General features: G+C 38.6%; 1 protein-coding gene across 5 annotated transcripts in view; it reads left to right on the top strand.

Annotated features, from left to right (window-relative positions):
* The first annotated feature begins 16 nt into the window (after window positions 1-16).
* DIS3L2 (DIS3 like 3'-5' exoribonuclease 2) overlaps window positions 17-8,305 on the top strand; it is a 374,067-nt gene continuing 365,778 nt past the window's right edge. For all 5 annotated transcript variants that reach the window (XM_082658674.1, XM_082658675.1, XM_082658676.1 and 2 more), the window contains exon 1: window positions 17-55. The gene's annotated coding sequence lies outside the window, so the exon portion shown is untranslated. The remainder of the gene's footprint in view (window positions 56-8,305) is intronic.

The raw sequence follows: 8,305 nt of genomic DNA, 5'->3' as shown, positions 1-8,305 counted from the left end.
GCATTCTCCTTAGCAACTGCGGGACGGCGGCGGCGCTTGCCTCCCGGGAGACAAGGTGAGGCCTCCCCGTCCCCTCCTCGCGCGCCCCACCTCGATCCCTCCCCAGGAGCGACCCCGGGTCTGGCCTTCGAGGCCTCCGTATCGCTTCGGGGGGCACCTGTGCCGGCAGCCCCGGGCGAGTGCCCTCTGCCTCTGGAATCGCTCCCCGGCCCTGGCGTCGCCCCTGCCCACCCCACGCTCCTAGCCCACCCGGTCTCCCAGGCCCGTCTCCTCGCCCCTGAGCCCCGCCGGCCCTCCCTTGTAGCCTAGTATGGGGTCCTGGGAGGAGAAGCAGAGTTAAACAGGGCCTATTGCTGTAGAGAGAACGCTTCCCGAGGTTCGGGTCACCTGTGGACGCGTTCTTATGGGTCCGGATACAGATGTTTGGGGTTGACAGGGATGGGGCGCCTTAGGATCCTTGAACAGCAGCCACTTTATTGTAATACTTGGTGTTTGCCTGCCGCTTGGCGCTTTACAAACTGGTATACTTTATCTGCTTCGTTGATCGTGGAGATTCATTTAATCCAGCGTTTTGAACTGATCCTTTAACTGGGAATTAGCTTTCCAGTTTTTAGTGCGTTTAGTATTTTGTAAGTTGGATTTTGTGTCTACAGAAGGAGCTCTCCTTGGGACTGAGTAGGTTTGGGAAGAATTTCAAGTGAAATTTGCTACGTTGACGAAGTTGGGGCAGGTGTTGTTAATATCTTTGATTTACATTTGAAAACAGGTTCAACACAATTCGATTAAAATCCCAGCAGGCTTTTTTTCCCCCAGAAATTGACAAAGTAAAATTTATATGAAAATACAAGAGACTGAAAACCTCCCTTAACTGAGTTTGAAGAAGTGGGACTAAGGAAACTCTAAGCCTTATTTGAACATTGTTGGATAACTACATTATAATTAATCCAATGACAGTGGAGCTAAAACTGAGACATATGAACAGTTTTCGAAAATGACATTATATGGGACTAAAATGTAGGAGTTTATATATCAAAATCCATTATTCAAAACAGTATAATTTCATTTCAGCTCAATAAGTATTTATTAAGTACTTACAGTGCTCAGTAATTGCTTAGAGACATAGAAGAGCCAGAGAAATTTATACAGGCATCTGAATTGATTTTTTCTGTAAGAGTTGAATAGGGATTTTAGGCTCAATTGCTTTGGGCATCCTCCAAAGACTCATTTGTGAAGATGCACAAACTCTTAAGCAGACATTCTGTGATATTTTATTGCTTTCTTACAGGTTTGGTGCCCATTTATTCACTTATTCAACAAGTATTTGAGTGCTTACTTGGTACTAGGCACTGTGTTTAGCATTGGAAGTTAGGGAGAGTGAATTCATGCGTGACCCTGTCCTCAGCGGATGCAATCAGATTAATCACATGAATGTAAAACTGCAACTGTGACAAGTATTTGAGTTAGGGAAGTCACAGAAGTGACATTTGAACTGAGATCTGAAGGATGCACAGGAAGGGAAGAATGATCCAGTCAGAAAAAACAGCAAGGGCAAAAAGACCCTGTGATGGCAGGGTTCATGGAGAGGACTGGGGACTTAAGATACGGATCTGTGAATCTCTCAGGAGGAGTGTAGAAGAATCTCGTGAGAGAGGGGGTTGGAGGGGTGGCCAGAGGGTGCTGGGCCTTGTAAGCAGCTGAAGACTTTATCTGTGGAGTAAAGAGGAACCTCTGTACAGGTTTACTTAGAGACTTAGGCCGGATTGTGGGTGGGGATGACACAGTTAGATTGTGTTTGACTAGCCTGCTTTGTATCTTCTACTATTGCTTAGTGTTTGCATTGTCTTCTCTTTCTTCGTTTTCTCAACATGCTCCTTCAGCTTTATTGCCGTTGAGGGAGACTCCATGTACCATTAGCAACGCACATCTACTTTTTTTTTAATTGGGAAAAAAGGAATTTTAGGGATTAGAATTGGACGTTAGAAGTCGAGTTGAAATATTTTTGCATTATTGTGACTGCTAGGAGACTAATTTCTGTGACTCTTTTTAATTGTGGTTAAAAAATACGTAGTATAAAATTTACCCTCTTAACCATTTTTTAAGTGTGCAGTTAACTATATTTACATTGTTGCGTAACATCGCTAGGAGTTTTTCATCTTGCGAAACTAAATTCTGTACAACGGCCTATTTCTCCTTCCCACCAACTCCTGGCAACCACCCTTCTACTTTTTATTTTCATGATTTTGACTACTCTAGATATCTCATATAAGTGAAATCATACAAGGTGTGTCCGTCCATTTGTACTTTCATACTCCTTCTCTGCAATATCCTTCCTTCTCCCATCAGTCAATTCAAATCCTACCAATTCTTTAAGGTCCAGTTCCTTTCCCTTGTCTTTCAACTTGAATTAATAGATCCAGAGTGGAAGAGGCCTTAGAAATTATCCTGTCTTATTCTAGGCGAGAAAATAGAGTCCTGTAGAAGTTTCAGTGATTAGCCCAAGGACAGACATCTTAGTGAGTTGGGGCAGAGTTGGGACTAGAGCTCTGGTCTTTCACCTTCTGGGTGGGTGCCTTTACTGCTTCAGTCTGCTTACATGTTGTGATTTTGTGCTTTATTCTTTAGTTAGACCAGAAGTACCACTGAGGCGCAGAAACTGATTTCCACATCCCCATTCCAATATGTTGAGGCATATTTGATGCCTAGGAAGTATTAGTTGACTAATTGATTGTCTTTAGGACTTTCATTGCCTAGAAGGTGACTCTGCATAAAATTTTGAACTTCATTGATTCAGATCCTTGATTATATTAATCAAATTTACATTGGTCCTTCTGCAGTTGAATGATTCTTTCACTTTTGCCATCAGAGTTGAGATTCTCACTTTTTCCTGTCTTTATTGCATGTATTTGCCCATGGCATATATACTTGGGTTCCCCTGCACATTTTGATGAGGAAGCCATCAGAAATGAAAAAGAACACATTAAACTTTTTAGGTTAGCTGATTTATTTTGAGGCAAAGGTTTATGTTTATTTGTGAGTTTTATTACTGCTAAATGGTTTTGAAAGAGTCATATTTGTACTACATTTTATAGTGTTCATCTCACAATGCTTACAGACTAGTTGATTTTAGGTATTGGACTGGAAATTATTTTGAGGTGACTCAGTATTTTAAGTACAAAAAAAGTATAACAAAGTGTTTTCTGGTGTGAGGAAGATTTGTAAATTTTTATTTTCAGTTTCCCCATTTATTCCAGACTTTGGTTTTCTGTAATGTTGTCCAGCCTTATAGGATCAGCCTTATAGGATACAGTTTTTAGAGTATCCTTTTACTGTAACCTTCAAAAAGTTTTTTGTTTTATCTGGGGAGTTTCTGTGGGAAATGAATTCATTTTCATTCAAGTACTACTAAGCACATGTTCAAATCAAAGTGTGGGCCTGCAATAGTTCTGTAAATCCCTCTGCGGTCCGGCTATTAGTGCCATTATTGGTGACGTGAGAGAAACTCAGCCAGAATTCTTGTTATCTTTATTAGACTGAGGGTGGTGGAACTGCACAAGATGCTTGTTTGTGTCATGTAACAGGAGGTAGAAGGATTTGACAGTAAGAACTTTTCAGATAGCATTTTATTTGGAACCATAGCAAGAACTTGATGCCCCAGAGTTGCAATTATGTGATTAACTCTCGTGTTGATGCTAGATTTAGTCAAGTTTAGTCAGCCATTAGTCTAAAAAAACTTCTTTCCCAATTTTTAAAAATTGTGATAAAATACACATAATATAGAATTTACCATCGTAACCATTTTTTGGTGTACAGTTCAGTGGTATTAAATACATTCATAGTGTTTTGCGATCATCACCACCATTCATCTCCAAAAACTGAAACTCTATACCCATGAAACCACCATTCTTCCCAGCCTCTGGCAACTACTAGTTTGCTTTCTGTCTCTGTGATTTTGACTACTGTAATTACCTCATATAAGTGGAATCACACAGTATTTGCCTTTTTGTGCATAATGTTCTCAAGGTTCATCCATGTTGTAGCATATGTCAGAATTTCTTTTAAGGCTTGTATGTATATACCACATTTTGCTTATCCATTGAGCCATTGATGGACACTTAGGTTGTTTCCACGTTTAGCTGTTGTGAATAATGCAGCTAATGGACATGAGTGTGCAGTCCAACTACTTCTGATTCTTTCTTAAAACCCAGTAATAGCTGCCTCTTGGATGCACTAGTGGTGGCAGACAAGAGATAGTGTTCCCACTAGTAGGAAGGGACTTTCATGTTACACAAAGCACAGTGAAAATGTCTGATGAAATTAGCTGGAGATAAGGGCTAATGAAGAGGTACCTTGCCCTCAGAAAATGCCTTCTAATTAGAAAGTTAAGAGGAAGGGGATTATCATTTATGGAGCCCCTCCTATGTGTTGAGTAATTCACATGTATTATGTCATTAAATATCAATTGTTGTCCATTGAGAAAGAGGATTCAACTCTTTTACTGGGGAGAATATAGAGGCTCAGGAAGTTTACTTAGGTCATAAGGCAGTAAGTGTTAGAACTAAAGTATGGACCCATGTCTGTCTGATTCCAAAGTCCATATTCCTTCCACCACAACACATTGTGCTACTTCTCTAAATCAGGTTCTGATTTCAGCATGAGTGCTACGTATGAGAACATCGACATCAGTTCTAGAGGAACCATAAGGAAAAGGGCAAGTAATGAAGTAGACTGATACAGGAGGGAGTTACCTGTTCCCTGTGGTTTAAAAAATCCTTCAAATGAAGGACAGTAATTGTTGGGAGTATTTGATAGACTTGAGAGCTTGGGTACCTAAACCAGGAGGAGGCAGGGAGTTATGTAATGCTAATTGAGTAACTTTGCCCTTTAGATTCCTCTGAGGCTTCCTTTAATGAAATTGGATTGTTTCTGTCTCCCATTGGGATTTGATGAGGAAGAGGTTTGTAGTGATTGTCTAGGTGCTGAGGGATTTGGAGAGAAGCCCCAAACATTTCTGTTTAACTTCACCTCATTTAGAGAGCGTTTCTCTACATGGGAAATAGTTGCTCCTTTCCCTCTTTGCCTTGGTCAGCTTTAGTTAGTTTTAGAGGATTGAATGTGAAACTGTAGCAGCAGTTATATGAGGGAGGAGATAACAGCACATGGTTATTTTTGTTTTAATTGTACTTAAAATCAACAATTTACATGGTTTGTTATTCTTTTTAGTTATTTTATGTTTTTTAAATGAAAACATATTTGAATTGTTCATAGATCTTTTGCTCCAATAAGACATTTGTTTTCTTTATGATTTACTGAATTTTGCCAGTTCAAATCAGTCTTAATAGTTTGGAAGTAAGGATGCCCTATAAATTTTATGACTAAAATATACATTATTAATAGGGAATACTTTTAATGATTGAATTAGGAACCAACTTGTATTGTGAAGCATTATTAGTTATTGGTTAAGACCATATATATATATATATTTTTTGCGGTACGCGGGCCTCTCACTGTTGTGGCCTCCCCCGTTGCGGAGCACAGTCTCCGCACGCTCAGGCTCAGCGGCCATGACTCACAGGCCCAGCTGCTCCGCGGCATGTGGGATCTTCCCGGACCGGGGCACGAACCCGTGTCCCCTGCATCGGCAGGTGGACTCTCAACCACTTTGCCACCAGGGAAGCCCCAAGACCATATTTTTTAAAAGCTGGATAATTGAGGTGTTGTCAACTTACTATAAATTGTATGTATTAAAAGTATACAATTTATTAAGTTTTGATATATGTATATACTCAAGAGACTATTATCACAAACAAGATAGTGAACATATCCATCACCCTCAAAGCTTTCATTACATCCCTGGCTCCTTGACCCCCATGCCAGACAACCACTGATCTTTCTGTAATTATATATTAATTTTATTTCGTAGAATTTCCTGGAATTTTATATAACTGGAATCATATAGTATATAGTTATGCTTCTTTTACTCAGCATAATTATTTTGATATTTATCCTTTTTTTTTAATGTATCAGTAGTTGATTCCTCTTTAATGCTGAGTAATATTCCTTTGAATGGACGTACCGAAGTTTATTAATACATTCACCTGTTGATGGGTGTATTGGTTGTTTCTAATTTTTAGATGGTAACAAATGAAGTTGCTATGAAAATTTGTGTACGAGCCTTTGTGTGGATGTATACTGTTATTTCTCTTGGTTAAATACCTAGAAGTAGAATGGCTAGATCATATGGTAGGTATATGCTTAACTTTTAAAGCAACTGTCAAAGTTTTGGAAAGTGGGTGTACTATTTTGCATTCCCACCAGCAATGTATAAGAGGTCTAGTTCCTCCTCATCCTTGCCAACACTTGGTATGGTCAGTCTTTTTAACTTTAGACTTTCTTATAGATGTATATTGGTACCTCATTAGGATTTTATTTTATTTTTAACATTTATTTTATTTTTTTTGGCTGCACCATGAGGCATGAGGGATTTTAGCGAGCCTGCACCCCCTGCAGTAGAAGCGTGGAGTCTTAACCACTGGACCGCCAGGGAAGTCCCCTGATTTTAAATTGTATTTCCCTAAGGAAGTGATGCTCTTCATCTTTTCATGAACTTGTTTGCTATCCATATAACTTCTTTGGTGAAATGTCTGTTCAGATGTTTTGTCCATTTTTCATTGGGTGTGTTTCCTTATCACTGAATTTTAGAAGTTCTTTGTATATTCTGGATGTATATCCTTTTTCAGGCATAGGATTTGCAAATATTTTCTCCTAGTCTCTTTTTATTCTCTTAATGATGACTTTTGAAGAGCAGTTCTTAATTTTGATGATGTCCAACTTACAATTTTTTCTTTTATGGATTGTGCTTTTCTTTATCTAAAAAATCTTTGCCTAAGTTAATATCACAATGATATTCTCCTGTGTTCTGGAAGTTTTACTTGTAAATCTATGATCCACTTTGAGTAAATTTTTATATATAGTGCAAGGTATGGATCAAAGTTCATTTTTTAAATATATGGAATTCAAAAAAAAAAAAGGAATCCAGTTTTTCTAGAACCATTTGTTGAAAAGACTGTATTCCTTCACTTAATTCCCTTGTGCCTAGGTTATACCTAGGTTGAAAATCTATACATATTTTTGGTTCTATTTCTGGACTCTCTGTTTCATTGATCTATTTGTAGATATTGATGCCAGTACTACACTGATTTGATTCCTATAGTTTTATAAAAAGACTTGAAGTCAGATAGTGTAAATCCTTCAACTTTGATGTTCTTTTTCCAGACTTTGGCTCTTTGAGGTCCTTTTCATTTCTGTGTTAATTTTAGAATCAGCTTGTCAGCTTTTCAAAAAAGTCCGCTTGAGAATTTGATTCAAATTTTATTAAACCTATAGATGATTTGGGGAGAATGCCATCTTAACATCTTCCAACCCATGAACATTTATTTAGGTTTTCTTTTCTTTCTCTCAGCAATATTTTGTAGTGTTCACTGCACATATCTTGTACATCTTTTGTCACAGTTAGCCCTATGTATTTTATATTTTTGATGCTATTGAAATGATGGTTTTTAAAATTTTATATCTTTGTTGCTAGTATATAGAAATATGATTGATTTTTGTACATTGGCTCTTTGTTAACCTGGCTATGCTTATTTCTTCTAGCAGCTTTTTAAATAGATTTCATTGGATTTGCTACATAACGATTATGTCATCTGTGAATACAATTTTACTTCTTCCATTTTTTTAATATATTTATTTATTTTTGGCTGTGTTGGGTCTTCATTGCTGTGTGCGGGCTTTCTCTAGTTGCGGCGAGCGGGGGCTCCTCTTTGTTCTGTGGCTTCTCTTGTTGCGGAGCGTGGGCTCTAGGCATGTGGACTTCAGTAGTTGTGGCACATGGGCTCAGTAGTTGTGGCTAGAGGGCTCTAGAGCACAGGCTCAGTAGATGTGGTGCATGGGCTTAGTTGTTCTGCGGCATGTGGGATCTTCCCAGTCCAGGGATTGAACCCGTGTCCCCTGCATTGGCAGGCGGATTCTTAATCCCTGCACCACCAGGGAAGTCCCTACTTCTTACTTTTTAATCTTTAACTTTTTATTTTTTCTTATTGTACTGGCTTCAGTTCCCAGTACAATGTTAAATAGAAGTGGTGGAAGTAGACATATTTGTCTTATTCCTGATCTTAGGAAGAAAGCATTTAGTCTTTCACCATTAAGTGTGATGGTAGCTGTAGGCTTTTGGTATATTTTCTTTGTCAGTGAAGAAGTTTCCTTCTATTTCTAGTTTGCTGAGAGCTTGTTTTTTTTTTTTTTTAATCAG

This window comes from Grampus griseus (assembly GCF_964374135.1).
Source record: "Grampus griseus genome assembly, chromosome: 7".
NCBI lineage: Eukaryota > Metazoa > Chordata > Mammalia > Artiodactyla > Delphinidae > Grampus > Grampus griseus.
Note: the sequence above shows the minus strand (reverse complement) of the source record. Positions and strands in the feature narration are given on the sequence as shown.